Here is a 23072-nt window from a genome sequence, read left to right as displayed (position 1 = left end):
GTGAAGTGCAAAAAAATAGATAAAAAGAGGGATTAGTTCTGCTGGCCAAGAAACAATTAGGGTCCATTCACACATCCGTGTGCGTTTTGCGGATCCACGGATCCGCGGATCCACAAAACACGGACACCGGCAATGTGCGTTCCACATTTTGCGGACCGCACATTGCCGGCACTAATAGAATATGCCTATTCTTGTCTGCAATTGCGGACAAGAATAAGACATGTTCTATTTTTTTCGGGAACGGAAATGCGGACCCGGAAGTTCGGGTCCGCATTTCCGGATCGGGGACGCACATCGTGCGGCCCCATAGAAATGAATGGGTCCGCAATTCCGTGGAACAGAATTGCGGATGTGTGAATGGGGCCTTAGAAGGATATCATCCAGATGATGCAGGTACGGCAGTCTTTGTAGCACGTCGTCCGGCAGGGGGAGAAGGTAGGGAGGTAGTGGGAAGGATGGGATTAAAACACTTTAAAAATACTGTATTACCAATTTGTTATGATACAGAATACAGAAAGCTGTATAAATGAATCAGTCTCTTAAAGTGTAAGGTGTTGTGGGACAACACACCCTTCTGGTGGAAAGGGTGCCCCGTCTTATTTGCTCTGCCCAGTGTAACCAATGCATCGTTCCTATGTTTATGGGTTCTCTCTACTAGAGATGATACATCGTCTCACTTCCCACCAATCATGCTGTTCGGTGCTGCAGTTGCCGGACGCCATGTTGGACTGGGCAAGAGAAAACCAACCCTTGTAGTTAGATGAACCACCAAAATCCATACCATGAACAAAATATATGTAATGCAATAAAATGATACAGCCCTAGTCTCTACAGCAAGGCCTGTAGCAAGGTTGGAAAACATGTTACAAGTAGCCAAAGCATGGCAACACTTACATTGGCATTAATCTTGGCTAAAATTAACAGACAACCAATAACATTCTTGAACATATTCGGAGGGGGTCACTCCACCACCTTATAGCAGTTGAAGGTAACACTTGGATTTATATTTACACACTTTGAGGGACATTTATCAAAAATGTTGCTATTTTTTTAGCTTTAACCCCCACTCGCTACATTTCCAAAAAGTGGCTCGAGGATGGAGTGCGTGGGTATGGGGATGGCCAGCAACTCTTGTTTCATGCATCGACCCATGCATCTATTAATAATTGTGGTGCATCCAACACATGCTAAGGAAAGATTAAAGGAGTTGCCTGACTTCAGCAAATGGCATTTATCATGTAGAGAAAGTTAATACAAGGCACTTACTAATGTATTGTGATTATCCATATTGCTTCCTTTGTTGGTGTGATAATTTTTCCATCACATTATACACTGCTGGTATGCAAGGGTTAGGGCTGCAGTAAACGATTATTTTAGTAATCGAGTATTCTACCGATTATTTTTACGATTAATCGAGTACTCTAATAAGAAAAAATGAATTAATGGACTTTTCCTTTATAAAAACTCATCAGACCCCCCTGCCATCAGTCCCCAACACCCTTCGTTCCCTCCAGTGCCATCAGCTCCACTATCGCCCAGTGCCAGTAGCTCTCCGCCACCCAGTGCCATTAGCTCCACTCCCCCAGTACCTTCAGCTTTCCCCACCTGGTGCCATCAGCTCTCCCAACCCGGTGCCATCAGCTCTTCCCCACCCCAGTGCCTTCAGTTCTCCCAACCCAGTGTCATCAGCTCCACTCCCCCAGTGCCATCAGATGCCATATCCCCCACTTCCCCAGTGTCATCTGCCCCTCCATGACATCCATTGCCATGTCCCCCTCCCCCAGTGCCTCCATGCCATCCATTGCCATGTCCCCCCTGTAGTTACCGCACAGGGGTCCCTACCCAGTCGCTCCCCAGTAGTCACTGCACAGGGGCACCCCACTGCTCCCCAGTAGTCACAGCAGTAGTACCATAGTGTTGGCATTTAGGAGCTTTGGAGAGCCTAGTGCTGCTGCCACCCAGCTTTCCCAGGCACAGATCTCTCTGGGCAGCAGGCTTCCTATCTGTGTCTATGGCGGAGCGGATCCTGGCCAATGCCTCCTGGTGCTCCACGGCCTCCAGCAGCTCAGCGATATCCCGGTGCTGCCAGCTCTTCCCGGGCACACACTTGTCGGCCAGCTGCCTGAGCTGCACACAGGTCCGGCGGGGAGGGTGCCCCATGTCCCCCTGGCACAGCCGGCAGCGCTTCCTGGGCTCTCCCCGCAGACAGAGCCAGCAGTACATGTGCCCGCACAGCACAGTTACCGGGTCCGGCAGGAAGCCGCCACAGCCCGGGCACCACAGCACACACTGCGCTTCCCACACCACGACCGAGCCCTGGTACTGCTGCAACAGACACTCCAGAAGAGGCTCCAGGGAGGCCACGGAGCGGTGAGTGAGAGGCTTCACTTCACTCACACACCGTGGTCACGTGATTTAAACGAATCCTCGATGCAGGGAAATTGCATCGTGGATTTTTTTGACTCGATTACATCAATTACATCGAGTAATCATTGCAGCCCTAGCAAGGGTTATGACCACCCTGCAATCCAGCAGCAATGACCGTACTTACACACTATAGCAAAAAGCGCCAGCTACTCTGGTGGTTGGGACTGTGGGAGAGCACATAGGCATGCATGCTCAACAGCATAGTGTGCCTGTGAGTGCCGCAGACTTCTCCGTGCTTACCAAGCACAGCGCCATACATTGTATAGCGGCTGTGCTTGGTATTGCGTTCAGCCCCATTGAAGTGAATGGGGCTGATCTGCAATATCAACCATAGCCGCTATAAAATATATGGTGCTGTGCTTGGTGAGCACAGAGAAGGACGCGGCACTCACAGGCGCACTGGTGTCTTCTCTAACAACTGATCGTCGGGGGTTCTGGGTGTAAAACCCCCAGTGATCATATATTGATGACCTATACAGGGAATAGGTCATCAATATCAAATCCCGGAAAAACTCTTTAAAGGGGTTGTCTCAATTCAGCAAATGGCATTTATCATGTAGAGAAAGGTAATTCAAGGCCGTATTGTGATTGTCCATATTGTTCCTTTGCTGGCCTGACTCATTTTTCCATTACATTATACACTCCTCGTTTCCAGGATTTGCAGGATACGAGGTGGCCGGGATGGAAGCCGGGATGTTGCGCTTCCAGGGATCAAAAAGGTTCAGCCGTCTCCCTGAGGGGGCGATTTTGATAAGTTTCTTCTTCAGAAAGAAGCGCAATGGATCTTCAGGCTGCACACCATACAACCAATGGGGCTGAATGAACCAATTTGTTTTTCATGCTTTATTTAGGAATGGTCCAGAATTATCACTATGTTGTCATACACAAGGGCAGCGGTTCCTGCTGTCCTTTGCCACTCGTTGTCTCCATCTGTTCTTTGGGCACGCATGCCCATGCCTAAGTATGGCTGGGCCTTTATCTTTGTTTTGTCTGCGATCTCTTGTCTTCTCTTTCCATTCTCTATGTTTCATTGTTTATCCCAACCCCTGTGACTTCATATACACCGCCTGGGTTTCCCCGATGTACATAGGTATCTTACCTTATCGGGAGCGCTCACTATGCTGGGCATTTCCTGGGGGGGTGCAGCCTAATTAGGCTCGTCCCGCTCCTATTCCCCCACTGGCTACGGCTACGCCTCTCTCGCCGCCTTGGTGGCGGGCCTATCTGTTTATCAGCTGGTTATGTGGCGCGCGCGTTCACAGCCATACTAGCACCAGACACCAGTGTGGTCACACATTATTAGCCTTACCTTATCGCTGCTACACTGTTGGCTCCTGATGATACATTTTTTGAAACGCCGCGAGCCCTTACATTAAGCCTGCACATTGAGCACTCGCTCTCCAGAGCCCCGGCTAGGCGCCAGTGTGCGCTGTATTATCTGATGCTGGGAGGGGAGAATACATGTGTGCTTGTTTGTGATAGGCTTCTGAGGCCCCCATACTAAGCCTGCACATTGAGCACCTGTTCTTCAGTGCCCCAGTTAGGCACCAGTGTGCGCTGTATTAATTCACATATCCACATGTGCTTCCTTGCGATAGGCTTGTAGGGAGTAGTGCACTATAGGTGGATGCGATCATTCATGTTCCACTAATAACTTGGCTTTCCCTACTATCATAGGCACTACCCTCAATTCATACCATAAGTGCGTGTAACGGTCACGTCCACACACACACAGGGGGAAGGATAGTGACCACTGCGCTCCACCCTCACCCCTGCCCCTGCCTACTTGCCTCACAAATCCTGATGACAGGGGACAACTGGACGACAGTCCCTAACTTAGGATACGTGCAGGGAAGACAGACAAGACAAAATACGGAACATGAACGGACCGGGTCAGAACCAAGAGAGCTACGCAGTACAAAGGGTTAAGCAAAGAATGGTCAGGAGAAGCCGGGGTCAAATACCAGGAGAGTAGAGAAGTACAAGAGGAGTCCTAAGAGAGTAGTCAGGTGGGAGCCGAGGTCACAATACCAGGACGGATGCGCAGTACAGGAGGAGCAGGCAAAGGATCGTCAGGGAACGGAATCAGGTGAGTATTCAGTAGTCCAACAAATAGCCAGCAACCTAGAAATTAACAGGCAACCTGTGGCTAGCAGGCTGCCTGTATTTATAGTGGGGAGTGGGGAGTGAGGGTCATGGACCGACAGACCAACCAGTTGAGCACCGAGTGATCAGCTCGGCGCTCAAGGCAGACTTAGAAGCAGGGAGCCACCCAGCAGTAAAGCCGCCCTGGGAATGAGGTCAAACACAGATCCTCATTCCCAAAGCTAAGCAACAGGTCTACGGGTAATGGGGGACCGAGTGCACCTTCGGAACCGCGTTACAGTGCTGTGTCACTTAAGCACTGGGTATGCACTATTTAGGCTGTGACCTCTAGTGCTTTTTGCAGCGGTGTATTGGGATTACTATGTCCTAATGGGGCTATAGTTGAGTAGTGGTACATTATTGTCCACCTCATACTTTCTCACTTGGCCCGTGGCGTGCTGTGCTGTAACGCAGCCTTGGTAATCCAATACAACCCGTTTGTCTCTCTGATTTTACACCTACCCCACACCAGGGAATAAACCATTTGGTGTTCAGAGGACGTTGTTATTATATCTTGGCCTGTTTTTGGGTATTTCCCTATTTTTACCAGTTATATTAATAAAGATTAATTATTTTAGTGTCTAATTCAAGCAGTGAATAGTAATTACAGACTAGACATATACCCTTCTATCTTAGTCCGTGACTTGTTATAGTTTAGCATAGTATCTTTTCCTCTGGGGTAGGCTACTTGTGTTTATGCCTTTAGAGCAATTTCTAGGGTCCAGTGGTTTAAAGAAAAGTAAGCAGGGCTTTTGGCTTACAGGACCTGAGTACAGAGGCAATCAATGGAAATTATAGAAGCCTTCTAGGAAGCGTTTGCAATAATTCCCCCATCAGCATTTATTATATGAAAAAAAAATCTTAGAATTTTTGGCATATGGTTGGATAGACCATGATATTTTGATTGGTGAGAGTCTAACCTCATGGATACTCATTGATACATATAGAATTCACACAGTTGAAAATACAATATTTTTAGCAAGTAGTACAATATGGAAATATCTACAGTATATGAAGATCAGTAGGGAAAATATTACATTATGCTTTCATTTCTTATAATCCCATTCTGGAAAGAACGTGATGTTGTGTTGCTCCTGGCCGGAAATCTGCCCTTCCTTTTATTCTTCATTCTCTGTATTTGTTTTGGATTATTACAAATCTGGAAGATATTTATGTGGATTTTATTTCTTGAAAAAATAATGTAAATGAAAAATAAGAAGTGAGAAAAGAGGCAATTATTCTCGGTCAAGGAAGTTCATGGAGATTAATGTAATGCTGTGTGTGGGATGATCCAAAAATAAAATATCCTTAATAAATGGTGTGATGATCCAGCTTCTAAAGGCTTATCATTCCAGCCAGGATCAGGGCTCTTCTGTGCAGCTAATGAAGCTACTCAGGAGTAAAATATCTGGGGATCAGGGCACCGGACAACTGGCGCTATTAGCATGATTAGGGTCATCATGTCTGTTAACATGTACAAATTCACAATGAATACTGTAGGGATTATGTAGAACTGGTTTCACCTGTATATGGCCTATCACATAATGATGCTTGCTAACACGGATTAATATTTGTTAGTTAAAGCAGAAGAGAGATTTTCATATAGCCTTTGTGTAGTTATGTACTAAGATTTCTACCGGCTGAGTACATTATGGAAATTCAGTGTAAATTCGTGCCAGGCTTATCAATGTGACTTTTTACTTTGCCCATGTGTGACTGTATGGCCTCACCTCTCTCATACTGTATTGGATTATCAGGAAGGCTACAGTACACAGTTTACATTAACCTTGGTTTAAGTTTAACCTGTTAAAAGGAACTTATTACAGCTAATCTGCGTCATTCAGTTGTCAGTTAAACTAGTTTTAATAAAAGGCTCATTACGAGTATACATTAAGTCACATCAGTCATAATGCAAAAGGATTAACTGGAAAAATTAGAGCCCGATTTCGGCCCATGTAAAGGTGAAGCTGATCACCCGACAAATAAGCAAATGCTTGTTTGTCAGATGATCGCATCTTTCATGCGGGATCTAAAATCCTTGTTTTTCAGCAGCGCATCGCCTTGTGTAAGCAATATGCCAAGAAGTTGGGTGACGAACAATCATTCGGCCCCCTTTCACTTTGAATAGGGCCATGTGAAATGCACTTTAACTGCTTGCTGACTGCCCTTTGACTATATACACTGACGAGCAAAAGGGTAACAATGTTTTGAACTTTTAAATTTTAGGCTCCATATCTCACCATCCACTACAGCTTAGAACGTGAGACTACCATCATTTTATAGACCATCATCTGGGATTTATGAGACAATCATCTCATACATAAATTGGACTTACAACTATTTAGAATATGATTAGTTATGCAGATTCTTGGCATTGTTACTGTTTTGCTCTTAAAATTCTTAATGGTAATTTTTATTATTTTGCTAGTGTTTTGTAAATCCACCCTTGGCTTTTAACACTGCCTGAATCCTTCTGGGCATGCTCTTGATCAGATTTCAGCATGTCTCAGCCGAAATCTGTTTCCAGTGTCTAGGCAGTCAGCACATATCTCTATAAGGACATTTCTAAATGTCCTTGCAGAGATCGTACCTGCACGCTAATCATTCAGCTGCAGAGCAGGGAGTCTGCTGTCAGTGACAGCAGGGCTCCACATAAAAAAGGCAGGGACATTTTTTCACAGTCCCTGCTTTCCCAGTTGTTCTATACACAGCGCTCAACGAGCCCTATGTATAGCGCTCAGGAGGAGGCCCTGCCCTTTCGGCTCTTGTCCCAGCGGTCATGTGATTGCCAGTGGCTGCAAGTCTGAGCAAGCTGCTAGGTCAGCACTGTACAACCTCTCTGGGGGCCGTATTCCCCTGTAACTGGGTCTCATATAGATCAGCCCCAGTTACAAGAGAAATGCAATAAAGTGCAAAAAACTTAGAATGTTTAAAGCCCCCCCCCCCCCCCAAAAAAACAAACAAAGTGTAAAATAAAACAAAATAAAAAGACAAAATAATCCATAACTCATACATCCCATATATCAAAATGACTGTTATGGAAAGGGGACATAATAAAAAAAAAAGTTAAAAACTGACAAATATTTTTAAAACAAATCGCATAAAAATAAAGCCCTCTGTATGACCAAAAACAGTGGGAAAATTATTTATATAACCAAACAAAAAATGTGTGCCTTTCAGTGATGCATGTCCAAAAAAATAACAAACAGAAAATGCACTTGTTCAGGAAGGGGGGCTGTAAATAGCCTGGTCTTGAACTGGTTTGTTGAGCACTAATCATCCTATATTACACGGGATCCCTCCATGTAAAAGGACCCTTAGGGCACTTTCACACGAGCGGATCCCATGCGGGTAATCCGCTGCGAGAAAGAGAGCCAAGCCCGTTCCGGACAGCTGAGACACGGAGCATTACCATGAGATAAGTTGTCACTGTGGTTTTGTAGTAAAAAGATCACAGAGTGGCACGGAGCATTATCAATTATGTTAATGCTCCGCTTCTCTGCTGTCCGGAACGGGTCTTGGCTCTCTTTCATGCAGCGGATTACTCGCATGGGATCCGCTCGTGTGAAAGAGCCCTTAGAGTTAGGTTTAAACTGCTTTAGACTTTCAGGATCTCATATACAGAATGATTCCTTTTAGCTACCACCTTTTTTTAAATAAATAGATAAAATACCAACTGTGGTGTATTATGCTTTGAAAAATTTCCCCCAATATATTTGCACTGCCTAAAACAAAATATGATTCTGATAGGAAAATTTATTTCTGCCTATATTGTATTTAAATCATATACTGTAATATTACATAGTCAATATCATTGTATTTGTACAAAGCCACAAATAAAAATAATTAGCTTTATTCTATATGCATACACTTATCTCCATTACTCCATTCCAATGACACATGTACAGTAAGTAGTATGTGGACACATCTCTAGAAACCTTGCTAAGGCTTCTTATTACAGTACATTCTATGGGGGTCATTTATCAACCCCATACGTCAGAAAACTGGAGTAAAAAAAAAAAATCAGAAACCATGGATTTGCAGCTTTCTAAATGTCATTTGTGCATGTTCTGTCTTTATACATGTTCACACAGTGTGCACTCTGACATTCAGCATAAACCATTCCTGTCTTCCAAATAAGAGGACTGTTCTTTGTAGTCTACCTTGTTTATTGGTAAAACAGGATTGTTAATTAGCAAAACAGGATTGTTTGGTAAAACTACAAGATTACAAATAGCATGTATAACTATAAAGTATAGATAGCATGTACTATAACATTTGCATTAACACTGAAGCACATGGTAAAATGGCTGCCTGTACATAAGATTACATGTCTACCTAACAGTAGTAACAACCCCCTGGATAACAATTACAACTAGCTGAACAGCTCTGCATAACATATAGTAACATAGTAACATAGTACATAAGGCCGAAAAAATACATTTGTCCATCCAGTTTGGCCTGTCATCCTGCAAGTTGATCCAGAGGAAGGCAAAAAAAAAAACCTGTGAGGTAGAAGCCAATTTTCCCCACTTTAGAGGAATAAAAAATTCCTTTCCGACTCCAATCAGGCAATCAGAATAACTCCCTGGATCAACGACCCCTCTCTAGTAGCTATAGCCTGTAATATTATTACACTCCAGAAATACATCCCAGACCCCTCTTGAATTCCTTTATTGTACTCACCATATGTCCCTGAATCAAAGGTAGCTCTCTCACCAGATATAATTTTACAAGGATGGTGGAGTTTGATAAAGAGATATGCATAGGACAGCTCTGCTGATGTGTCCTGGAGACTGGAAGCTTCTCTTTCCCAGGATGCTTTGCACTCCCACAATGCAGTGCACCACCCACAATGCAGTAGTCTTTGTAACAGGAAAAACTAAGTGTAATACAACTTAGCACCACTGGATGGTGCTATAATCACATTAAACACTTCAGAATTACCATGGCTCTGGCAGAATGAACTAGAATCATTTTCTAACCCAGCTCGGCAAAACACTCCCCGTCTGGCGTCAACAGATGCCACTACTGAATCCTTCTTTCTTAGCAACCCTTTTTGGTCAATGGTGGGATCAAGCTTTTTCAAAGAGCTATCCTTGGAGACTGTTTGGCCTTTGCTGAGGTAGTCTATTTCTTTAGCATAACATTCACGTTGTATCATGCGAATTATTATGTTCTTGGACCTTTCCAGATTAGGAGCGGTAAAGGCGTGTTTGCAGTGATGCCAGCCTTTTCAGGGCTTCTGGCTCACAGGTAATGTTGACCTATAAGACTGAGCTATATGAACTAGACAGGCTATAGCACGAACGAGCGACATCCAGGTGGAGAACCTGACGAAACTATGGGATTTGAGTTGGTGGTTCGAAGTCACTGTACATAGAACAGACTTCAGGTCGAATTTCTTCATCTGCATCTGGGTCTACCAATTCGAATGTGTCGGATCCGATGCTGCAAAACATTGAACGGTACAGGAATGCAAGACCGGTAAACCATGTTGTGTCCTTAAGGTGGCTTGGTGCGACAGATCTAGTCACGTGGTCCGCAGGATTATGCTGTGTAGGCACATAGTGCCACTGTTTAGGACAAGTGAATCTCCTGATCCTTAGCTCCCGATTGCTAATATAGACGTAAAAGCGTCTGGATTCGTTGCAAATATATCCTAGGACTACATTGCTGTCCGTATAAAATGCGACTTCTTCAATTTCCAGATTAATTCCTGATGTTATAAGTTCAACCAACTCCACTGCAAGCACAGCAGCGCAGAGCACCAGTCTGGGAATCGTGTGTTCGCAGAGTGGTGCCAGTTTGGTCTGGCTCATGACAAATCCTATATGGCATTGTTCTTTGATGTCTATGGTCTGTAGGTATGCTATGGCTGCAATCGCCTTGACTGAAGCGTCGCAGAAGATATATAGTCTTTGCATCTTGATTAGTAGATGGCACGGAAGCATATGGTTGTGCCACATGAAGGCTGGTCAAAGCTTCGAGAGACTTCTTCCAACCTGTCCACTGGTCCTTTTTCTCCGTGGGAAGAGGATCATCCCAATCAGACGTCTCTGTGGTGAAGTCTCTTAACATAATTTTACCTTGGATGGTAACATGCGCTACGAATCCCAGAGGATCATATAAGCTGTTTATAGTGGACAGGACTCCTCTGTGTGTGAAGGGCTTTTCTTCCTTGCTGATTTGGAAGGTGATGTATCTGCCTTCAAATCCCAGAGCAAACCAAGGCTCCGCTGCATGGGAAGGGAGTCGGTGCTAAGATCCAAGTCCTTTAGATCATTTGAATGGTCTTGAGGTGAGAAGGCCTCCATTAACTCATGGCTGTTGGAGGCGAATTTGTGCAAGCATTTCTTGGGCCCTTTTCAAGAGACTGATTGCGGTCTTGTTCGTAGGTGTGGATGTCAAGCAGTTGTCCACGTAGAAATGTTTTTCCACAAAGGATCTCAGATCTGACCTATACTTTGCTTCACCCTCTCGCGCTGAATGTCTGAGACCAAAGATAGCAACTGCAGGGGAAGGAATGTTTCCGAAGATGTGCACTCTCAGTCGGTACTCTACAATGACTTCATTTGGGTCGCTGTTGCGGTACCAGAAGAACCTCAAGTAGTTTTTATGTTCTTCCCTGACGAGGAAGCAGTGGAACATCTGTTGTATGTCGGCCATAGATGCTACGGAATCTCTGAAGAAGGGGAGAAGTACCTCCAGAAGTCTGTTGTTGAGGTCTGGACCAGACAGTAAGACATCGTTTAGCAAGACGCCTTCGCACCTGGCGCTCGAGTCGAATACTACTCTTATGTGCCCTGGTTTTTTAGGATGATACAGTTCTTTTATCAGGAAACTACTGTGACATGGCTGGAATAGCGAAGGGCGTCCATTTTAAAGTGTGTTGGTGAGGATACTGTGGACTGAGGTCGGCTTGTGCGCTCCTCCTAGACAGACGTCTCCTATGATGACCCATCCTAAGTTAAGTCTCTGGGCGTATGGAGCATTTTGTGGACCGTTAATCTGTGCTCTAGCCTTGTAAACTCGTAGTATGTCTCTTCCAAGGAGCAAGACTATTGGGGCTTCTGGGTCCAGTTCCGGTATCATGTGAGCTATACTCCTCAGGTGGGGGTGGTATGCCGCTACTTCTGGTGTAGGTACAGTACAGACCAAAAGTTTGGACACACCTTGTCATTCAAAGAGTTTTCTTTATTTTCATGACTATGAAAATTGTAGATTCACACTGAAGGCATCAAAATTATGAATTAACACATGTGGAATTATATACATAACAAACAAGTGTGAAACAACTGAAAATATGTTATATTCTAGGTTCTTCAAAGTAGCCACCTTTTGCTTTGATTACTGCTTTGCACACTCTTGGCATTCTCTTGATGAACTTCAAGAGGTAGTCCCCTGAAATGGTCTTCACTTCACAGGTGTGCCCTGTCAGGTTTAATAAGTGGGATTTCTTGCCTTATAAATGGGGTTGGGACCATCAGTTGCGTTGAGGAGAAGTCAGGTGGATACACAGCTGATAGTCCTACTGAATAGACTGTTAGAATTTGTATTTTGGCAAGAAAAAAGCAGCTAAGTAAAAAAAAACTAGTGGCCATCATTACTTTAAGAAATGAAGGTCAGTCAGTCAGCCGAAAAATTGGGAAAACTTTGAAAGTAAGGGCTATTTGACCATGAAGGAGAGTGATGGGGTGCTGCGCCAGATGACCTGGCCTCCACAGTCACCGGACCTGAACCCAATCGAGATGGTTTGGGGTGAGCTGGACTGCAGAGTGAAGGCAAAAGGGCCAACAAGTGCTAAGCATCTCTGGGAACTCCTTCAAGACTGTTGGAAGACCATTTCAGGGGACTACCTCTTGAAGCTCATCAAGAGAATGCCAAGAATGTGCAAAGCAGTAATCAAAGCAAAAGGTGGCTACTTTGAAGAACCTAGAATATGACATATTTTCAGTTGTTTCACACTTGTTTGTTATGTATATAATTCCACATGTGTTAATTCATAGTTTTGATGCCTTAATAGTCATGAAAATAAAGAAAACTCTTTGAATGAGAAGGTGTGTCCAAACTTTTGGTCTGTACTGTATATCAGACTGGTTTTCAGGAATGTGATTGCACACCAGTATGGTTGGCAGTGACAAGCAGGTCTGACCATCTATGGACTCTACCTTTTACCCAGTTGCTTTCCTCCCGGCCGTCTCAACTATACCAGCACATGTCCTTAAGAAGTAGGGAGAACCGGGCCCTACTATGTTGACGTGGATTTAGCTAAAGACCTGTTGCTTTGATCATCTAAGATTGCATATACCTTGATTGCCTTATCTCGGTGGCCGACCAGATAAAGTCTGACAAGGCTTTTACAGATCTCTGTACAGTGAGAAGTGATTACTGCGGTGTCTATGTCAGTGTCTATCTGCTTCCCGTCATGTTCCTCTGCTTGGGGTGATACCTGAGAGGGTGGTCCAGGGTGTAAAGCCATGTTGTGTTTTGTTCTACTGCATTCTGTGCATGTCACACTGACCTTACAGTTCCTGGCAAAGTAGCAGATGTTGTTTTCTTTGAGGAATTCTTTGCGGTCCTTCTATTGTCTTGGGATGCTGATGGACGTATTCTGAGAAACGCTGTCCTGCATCTTGTTGATCTAGGTCTGGCCGGAGTACTTGGATGTATTTCTCGAATTTGGGGAACTCCAAGGCTACTAGGAACTCTGCCTTGGCCACTTTCTCTGCTGCGAGTTTTTCCAGTGACACTTGTAGGCATACTATCTCTTCTTCCAGTGACGTTTGCAGGCGTGCACTCTCTTCTTCCAGCAACGCTCTCTCTTTTTTCTTTTGACGCTTGCAGGCATGCTCTCACTTTTTCCCTTAACGCTCTCTCTTTCTTTAGTTGCATCTCTTGTGCAGCAAAGGAAGACCTTACTTTTACAGCCTCAGCTTCTGCATGGGTGAGAGCAGCCTTTTCTTTTATTGAGGACTTGCTAGAGCAGCTTGCTCGTGACCTGGTTCTGTATGAGGATGCCTGGCTAGAAGACATTGTGTGCCTTTTGCTGGCTGCTTAATGTCTCTGTGCGGACTCAGTCTATGTAGAAACGGACTTAAGCATAGTCTGGATCGTGCTTCACTTGCTGGGGGCTTCACTCCAGCACACACTTCTTGTGACTGTATGGCAACCGCTGCAATCTTGTACGCAGGACTGCATGTGTGATGGCGGCTCCCTATAGTCAGATCCACTATTGCTGGTGACTAGCATCGGTTTTACTGTTCTGTCTTCATACACGTTCACACAGTGTGCACTCTGACATTCAGCATAAACCATTCCTGTCTTCCAAATAAGAGGACTGCCCTTTGTAGTCTAACTTGCTTATTGGTAAAACAGGATTGTTGATTGGCAAAATAGGATGGTTTGGTAAAACTACAAGAATACAAATAGCATGTATAAGTATAAAGTATAGATAGCATGTACATTTGCATTAACACTGAAGCACATGGTAAAATGGCTGCCTGTACATAAGATTACATGTCTAGATAACAATAGTAACAACTCCCTGAGTAACAATTACAACTAGCTGAACAGCTCTGCATAAGATACAGTTGCAAGAAAAAGTTTGTGAACCTTTTGGAATGATATGGATTTCTGCACAAATTGGTCATAAAATGTGATCTGATCTTCATCTAAGTCACAACAATAGACAATCACAGTCTGATTAAACTAATAACACACAAAGAATTAAATGTTACCATGTTTTTATTGAACACACCATGTAAACATTCACAGTGCAGGTGTAAAAAGTATGTGAACCCCTAGACTAATGACATCTCCAAGAGCTAATTGGAGTGAGGTGTCAGCCAACTGGAGTCCAATCAATGAGATGAGATTGGAGGTGTTGGTTACAGCTGCTCTGCCCTATAAAAAACAAACACCAGTTCTGGGTTTGCTTTTCACAAGAAGCATTGCCTGATGTGAATGATGCCTCACACAAAAGAGCTCTCAGAAGACCTAAGATTAAGAATTGTTGACTTGCAAAAAGCTGGAAAGGGTTATAAAAGTATCTCCAAAAGCCTTGCTGTTTATCAGTCCACGGTAAGACAAATTGTCTATAAATGGAGAAAGTTCAGCACTGCTGCTACTCTCCCTAGGAGTGGCCTTCCTGTAAAGATGACTACAAGAGCACCGCGCAGACTGCTCAATGATGCTCACCTGGATGTTCCACAGCAGTACTGGCAAAATATTCTGTGGACAGATCAAACAAAAGTTGAGTTGTTTGGAAGAAAACACACAACACTATGTGTGGAGAAAAATAGGCACAGCACACCAACATCAAAACTTCATCCCAACTGTGAAGTATGGTGGTGGGGGCATCATGGTTTGGGGCTGCTTTGCTGCGTCAGGGCCTGGACGGATTGCTATCATCGAAGGAAAAATGAATTCCCAAGTTTATCAAGACATTTTTCAGGAGAACTTAAGGCCATCTGTCCTCCAGCTGAAGCTCAACAGAAGATGGGTGTTGCAACAGGACAACGACCCAAAGCATAGAAGTAAATCAACAACAGAATGGCTTAAACAGAAGAAAATGCGCCTTCTGGAGTGGCCCAGTCAGAGTCCTGACCTCAACCCGATTGAGATGCTGTGGCATGACCTCAAGAAAGCGATTCACACCAGACATCCCAAGAATATTGCTGAACTGAAACAGTTCTGTAAAGAGGAATGGTCAAGAATTACTCCTGACCGTTGTGCACATCTGATCTGTAACTACAGGAAATGTTTGGTTGAAGTTATTGCTGCCAAAGGGGGTTCAACCAGTTATTAACCCCTTAAGGACCGGGCTCATTTTCACCTTAAGGACCAGGCCATTTTTTGCAAATCTGACCAGTGTCACTTTAAGTGCTCATAACTTTAAAACGCTTTGACTTATCCAGGCCATTCTGAGATTGTTTTTTCGTCACATATTGTACTTCATGACACTGGTAAAATGAAGTCAAAAAAATTATTTTTTTTGCACAAAAAAATACCTAATTTACCAAAAATTTGAAAAAAATTAGCAAATTTCAAAGTTTCAGTTTCTCTACTTCTGTAATACATAGTAATACCCCAAAACATTGTGATGACTTTACATTCCCCATATGTCTACTTCATGTTTGAATTGTTTTGGGAATGATATTTTATTTTTTGGGGATGTTATAAGGCTTAGAAGTTTAGAAGCAAATCTTGAAATTTTTCAGAAATTTACAAAAACTCAATTTTTAGCGACCAGTTCAGGTCTGAAGTCACTTTGCGAGGCTTACATAATAGAAACCACCCAAAAATGACCCCATCTAAGAAACTACACCCCTCAAGGTATTCAAAACTGATTTTGCATACATTGTTAACCCTTTAGGTGTTGCACAAGAGTTATTGGCAAATGGGGAGGAAATTTGAGAATTTCATATTTTTGTCAAATTTTTCATTTTAACCCATTTTTTCCACTAACAAAGCAAGGGTTAACAGCCAAACAAGATTGTATCTTTATTGCCCTGACTCTGCCGTTTACAGAAACACCCAATATGTGACCGTAAACTACTGTACAGCCACACAGCGGGGCGTAGAGTGAAAGGTGCGCCGTTTGGTTTTTGGAAGGCTGATTTTTATGGACTGGTTTTTTGACACCATGTCCCATTTGAAGCCCCCCTGATGCACCCCTAGAGGAGAAACTCCCTAAAAGTGACCCCATCTAAGAAACTACACCCCTCAAGGTATTCAAAACAGATTTTACATACGTCGTTAACCCTTTAGGTGTTGCACAAGAGTTATTGGCAAATGGGGATGAAATTTGAGAATTTCATTTTTTTGCCTAATTTTCAATTTTAACCCATTTTTTCCACTAACAAAGCAAGGGTTAACAGCCAAACAAGATTGTATCTTTATTGCCCTGACTCTGCCGTTTACAGAAACACCCCATATGTGGCCGTAAACTACTGTACGGGCACACAGTAGGGCGTAGAGTGAAAGGTGCGCAGTTTGGTTTTTGGAAGCCAGATTTTGCTGGACTGGTTTTTTGACACCATGTCCCATTTGAAGCCCCCCTGATGCACCCCTAGATTAGAAATTCCATAAAAGTGACCCCATCTAAGAAACTACACCCCTCAAGCTATTCAAAACTGATTTTACAAACTTTGTTAACCCTTTAGGTGTTGCACAAGATTTAATGGAAAATAGAGACACAATTTCAAAATTTCACATTTTTGGCAGATTTTCCATTTTAATATTTTTTTTCCAGTTACAAAGCAAGGGTTAACAGCCAAACAAAACTCAATATTTATGGCCCTTATTCTGTAGTTTACAGAAACACCCCATATGTGGTCGTAAACTGCTGTACGGGCACACGGCAGGGTGCAGAAGGAAAGGAATTCCATACGGTTTTTGGAAGGCAGGTTTTGCTGGACTGTTTTTTTTTACACCATGTCCCATTTGAAGCCCCCCTGATGCACCCCTAGAGTAAAAACTCCAAAAAAGTGACTCCATTTTAGAAACTACGGGATAGGGTGGCAGTTTTGTTGGTACTAGTTTAGGGTACATATGATTTTTGGTTGCTCTATATTACACTTTTTGTGCAGCAAGGTAACAAGAAATAGCTTTTTTGGCCCGTTTTTTTTTTTGTTATTTACAACATTCATCTGACAGGTTAGATCATGTGGTATTTTTATAGAGCAGGTTGTCGCGGACGCGGCGATACCTAATATGTATACATTTTTTTTTATTTATGTAAGTTTTATACAATAACTTCATTTTTAAAACCAAAAAAATGTTTTAGTGTCTCCATATTCTAAGAGCCATAGTTTTTTCAGTTTTTGGGCGATTATGTTGAGTAGGGTCTCATTTTTTGCGGGATGAGATGACGGTTTGATTGGCACTATTTTGGGGTGCATATGACTTTTTGATCGCTTGCTATTACACTTTTTGTGACGTAAGATGGCAAAAAATGGCTTTTTTTACACTGTTTTTATTTTTATTTTTTTACGGTGGTCATCTGAGGGGTTAGGTCATGTGATATTTTTATAGAGCCGGTCGATACGGACGCGGCGATACCTAATATGTATACTTTTTTTTTATTTATGTAAGTTTTACAGAATGAGTTCATTTTTGAAAAAAAAAAATCATGTTTTAGTGTCTCCATAGTCTAAGAGCCATAGTTTTTTCAGCTTTTGGGCGATTATCTTGAGTAGGGTCTCATTTTTTGCGGGATGAGATGACGGTTTGATTGGTACTATTTTGGCGTACATGCGACTTTTTTGATCACTTTTATTACCTTTTTTGGGAAGTAAGGTGGGCAAAATTTCAATTTTCTCATAGTTTTTATTTTTTTATTTTTATGGCGTTCACCGTGCGGGGAAAGTAACATGACCATTTTATAGATCAGGTCGTTACGGACGCGGCGATAACTAATATGTGTAGTTTATTTTTATTTTTTTAATTTTTATTCAGTGATAAATGTTTTTTTTTATCTTAACTTTTTTCACTTTTTTTTTACATTTTTGTGACCCAGACCCACTTGGTTCTTGAAGATCCAGTGGGTCTGGTGTCTGTATAATACAGTACAGAACAATATATATTGTTCTGTACTGTATTTTACTTACACTGAACAGATCTGTGCTTTTAGCATAGATCTGTTCAGCACCATGGACAGCAGGACGCCTGAGCAGGCGTCCTGTTGCCATGGGAACCCTCCCCGTCTGCCACAACTTCGCAGACGGGGAAGGGTAAGCACGGGGCTGAGGGGGGCTCTCTGTGGGCTCTCTCCCTCTCCATCGGGGGGCTGCAAAGGCACAGCAGCCCCCCGATGGAGAGGGAGGGAGCTCCCTGACCGATGACAGTTAACTTTTTCCATACAGCGGTCCGTACGGACCGCGGTATGGAAAGGGTTAAACGGCTGACATCTTCACAGATGTCAGCCGTTTATACCAGGGTGCCAGCAATGTGCTGGCACCCTGGTACAACCACTAGAAGCCAACGATCGTTCATGGGGAGGCGGGCGGGGGATCGCGATCCCGCCTGCCGCACCGCCCGCCTCCCGCAACGCCCCCACCGCCTGCGACCCCCCCCCCCCCGCACCACCCGCCGGCATAAAATCGTGCAGGGGTGCAGGGGGGGGTGAAAAATATTTATTTTAGCCACTCTAAAGTTTCTGATCCCCGCGGTCAGGGACCGCAGCGATCAGAAACTGCAAAAAGCGCAGCAAACCGCAGGTCTGAATTGACCTGCGGTTTGCTGCGATCGCCGATACGGGGGGGTCAAATGACCCCCCCCTGCATTGTTACGGGATGCCGGCTGAATGATTTCAGCCGAAATCCCGTTCCAATTAACCCCTGGGGCGCCGGAATACAGATTTTAAGTCAGGACGTACCGGTACGTCCTGGGTCCTTAAGGACTCAGGAATTAGGGCGTACCGGTACGTCCTAGGTCCTTAAGGGGTTAAATCCAATGGTTCACATACTTTTTCCACCTGCACTGTGAATGTTTACATGGTGTGTTCAATAAAAACATGGTAACATTTAATTCTTTGTGTGTTATTAGTTTAAGCAGACTGTGATTGTCTATTGTTGTGACTTAGATGAAGATCAGATCACATTTTATGACCAATTTGTGCAGAAATCCATATTATTCCAAAGGGTTCACATACTTTTTCTTGCAACTGTATGTCCCTGAAACAAATGTAGATCTCTCACCAGATATGATTTTACAAGGATGGTGGAGTTTGAGAAGGAGATATGCATAGGACAGCTCTGCTAATGTGTCCTGGAGACTTCTCTTTCCCAGGATGCTTTGCACTCCCACAATGCAGTGCACCACCCACAATGCAGTAGTCTTTGTAACAGGAAAAACAAAGTGTAATACAACTTAACACCACTAGCACTTAACACACTTCAGAATTACCAAGGCTCTGGCAGAATAAACTAGAATCAACCCAGCTAGGCAGAACAGGGTATAACGTGATTTACCATCAATTACGCTAGAGATAATTTAATTAATTCTAAACTAATTAGATTCAACCTGAATTTTATAAATATTCGAGTCGCATTTAAATCTGGATTTATGGTGATTCAATTTGGATGAATTCTGGGGAAAAAGAGAGAGAGAGAAAGAAAAAAAAATAACAAAAAGAAACAATATAGAGTCCTAGGTGACCTCAGAGTATATATACATTTTCAAGCCAATTGGAGCACTTTTGATTCAGGTAGAATCAATTCTTACCCGACTCTAATCGCAGGAGCTCCAGCAGTGCAGGGGATATCAAGACCAGCGTAGAAAATGCTGATCTCGATCAATGTCACCCAATGTTCTACAGTTAGCATTTATGTAGTCAGTGTGTTTTGCATTATACTTGCATTGTCATTATGACTGGCATCGGCAGCTATTAGGACATAACTACATGAATTTGTAGTGTTCTTCTGCCACTATAAAAAACTGGTAGAAAAGCATGCTGGTTTTTTCATGTCACTTTTTTTTTAACCACTTCCATACCGAGACAGGTTTCATCTTCCTGATCAAGCCTAATTTTGAAAATCTGACATGTGTCACTTTATTGAAATCATAAATCACAGCAGAAGGTTTCTTTTATAGATTTTATTTGCAATGGATTGCGGCGTAAGTGTGCAAACGTTTTCGGCCGTGTCTGGCCTTCGTCAGGCACTGTGCCGCTGGAGGTAGAGGAGATGCATATAGGGTGCAGAGATGGGGCCTATGGCCGCCGAGATAGGCCCCATCTCTGCACCCTGTATGGTTGTGTGCGTGAGGCCTAAGAGGGATTATCCCAGGACAAGCCCAGGGTTGTCCCTGAAAACTCTCATTCAGGAGATTTTTATTCCCTGGTTTGACAAGAAGAGTAGAAACATGGTTGGAAGTTCAGGGGACACATTTAGTTGGTAGAATTGTGCTTTTTTGCACGGCTTTGAAAGTTCATGACAGTGGTGATATAGACAGACTACACAGCTGCTATGGGGCCCCACCCACTTTTCTTCTGCTCCGGGCCCTGCTTGTTTCCCCTATGCTCAGTCAGGGACCGTATGCGAAAAGCAGAAAACGGCCCATATACGGAACCAAAATACGTTTGTGTGAACGAGCCCTTAGTCTGTATAGAAATCACTATATCACAGCTCAGTGCTGCTATTCTAACAATGAGCCTGGAAGCCTAGTACAGGCTGTGGCTTATTTATAGAACATGATGCTTTCCCCGCTCTCCGCTGGGGGAAAGCGCGCCTGAAGAGGAATCCCACACTTCCGGTTTTTAACACTCTTAGATGCCGTGAGTGAGGGGAACTTATTGCTGTGAGGGGAGGGGGCATGTGGCGTATTATGTGGCCATAAGGGTGAAGAACTGTTGCATTTTGGGGGGCATAATAGGAGTTGGATAACCCTTTTAACCATTAAGATACCAGAGTTTTTTTTAATTTTTTCATTTTCATTTTTCTTTCCTATCTTCCTTGTGCCATAACTTTTTTTATTTTTCCGTTCACATATCCATGAGAGCTTATTTTTTGCGGTAAAAGTTGTACATTAATATTGCATACAATGTAGTGGGAAGCATGCAAAAAATTCCAAATGGGGTGGAATGGAAAAAATATATACTCCTCCACCGTTTTACGGGTTTTGTTCCTACGGTGGGTCAGTAGGAATACAACGGGGGGGGGGGGGGGGGGGTGAGAGGGGAGGAGCCAGGGCAGCTGGTGGGATGGGCCAGGGTGGGTAGTTGGCAGACTGAGGGCCCCCCAATTCAGATTCTTGCTATGGGGCCAAATTATTCCTATGTACGCCCCTGGTTCATGATATAAATCCTGTTATCTAAGAGGAGCTTTAAATTATGTTTATATAAAATAACTTTTAATTCCATGTTTTAATATTTAAATAAGATATTTCGCCCAAATGTATTCAATTTATCCGAAAGGAGCTTTTTTAGTAACCAAATAAATTACTATAAATTACTAAAATGGTTACATAAAATCAGATTAAGTCCAGTGTGTTTCTTGGCAGAGCTGCATGATAGAAACCATACAGACAGTGCAGTATAAACAAGAATTAGATATTGCAATGAAAATTAAATGTCACTAAATTACTCCATAATTTTATGGATAATTGCAGAGCCCCTCTGGAACTTCAATAATCCAGCATGAAAGTCTTTGCAATTAGCCAGTTCATTGCGAAAGTGGTAAATGTAAATTTTTTGAGTCGCTTTCAACTTATGGCGGTTATGTCAATCAATCCATACAGATATACAGATAATGAAAGTACCATCTGATCCTATGGAGCATGTGGTTGTATACGTTGTAAGTAAAGACATGGGACTTCACATCCAAACGTGATAATTAGATATATCTTGTAGGGCATGTATGCCATTTAGAAAATCACCTCCTAGGAAATAGGTTGGTATTTATACTACTACTTCTACTTCTACTATGATATTCACATTGAATATGGGAATATGTGAAGAAGCTGTGGATCTGAGGGAGAGATGTATTGGATACAAACAGTTGCTTGACTGCTAACAGTCTAATGTATTGCCATTTTATTTATAAAGAGCTTGACTCATAAAGCGAACCATTGTCCATATTCCATCACTGATGTGGGGGTCCTCCACTGAGGATTCTCAGATTAGTGATAGCTGATTGCTGGAAGTTACAGAAGTCAAACCTAACGCCGATCCACCGGCTTCTATTCAACCCTTTTAATCCGTTTGCTGCTTACATCCCTTTGAATAAATATATTTGCATAATTCCTATCATTTTAGGCCTCATTCACATGACCGTTGTTTGAGTCCGCATCCGAGCCGAATTCTGCAGCTCGAATGTGAACCCATTCACTTCAATGGGGCCGCAAAAGATGCGGACAGCAGTCCATGTGCTGTACACATCCGTTGCTCAGGTTCTATGGCCCCACAAGAAAAATAGAACATGTCCTATTTTTGTCCATTTTGTGAACAAGAATAGGCATTTCTATTATGGACGGCACGTTCTGTTCCGCAAATTCATCCGTGTTTTGCGGACTGAAAAAACAGCACGGTCGTGTGCAGAGAGTGGACCCAGAGCACAGCTAGATCCATATTCTGATCTGTCAAATCGTCAAACCCTTTCAAGACAATGTGCATCCATCTAAAGCAATGCAGACATATTGTGCAGCAATTTTGGAATATGGTACCCTATGTGTCATCCTTACCATTAGGCCAACTTCCCACATGAATTTGATTTGACATTTTTTTTTGCTACTGTACTTTCCCTACAGAAAATGGTATGGAAAAACGTCTGAAAAACCATGCCATTACTACAGCATACAATGGTGTGTTTCAAAAAAATAATGTCAGGATTTGGGGAATACAATATCTCCTTATGGAGAGCGCTTTCAAAATGCTATGTCTTTTAAGCCAAAGTCCAAAATGGATTCCAAAGGAACCGGAAATGTAAAAGAAGGACTTATACTTCTCCATTCTGCAGGATCCACTTCTGGCTTTGGCTCAAAAACTGCAGTGGCTTTAA

This window comes from Bufo bufo, chromosome 1 (genome assembly GCF_905171765.1).
Source record: "Bufo bufo chromosome 1, aBufBuf1.1, whole genome shotgun sequence".
Taxonomy (NCBI): domain Eukaryota; kingdom Metazoa; phylum Chordata; class Amphibia; order Anura; family Bufonidae; genus Bufo; species Bufo bufo.
The sequence above is the reverse complement of the archived record's forward strand: the minus strand, read 5'-3'. Positions refer to the sequence as shown.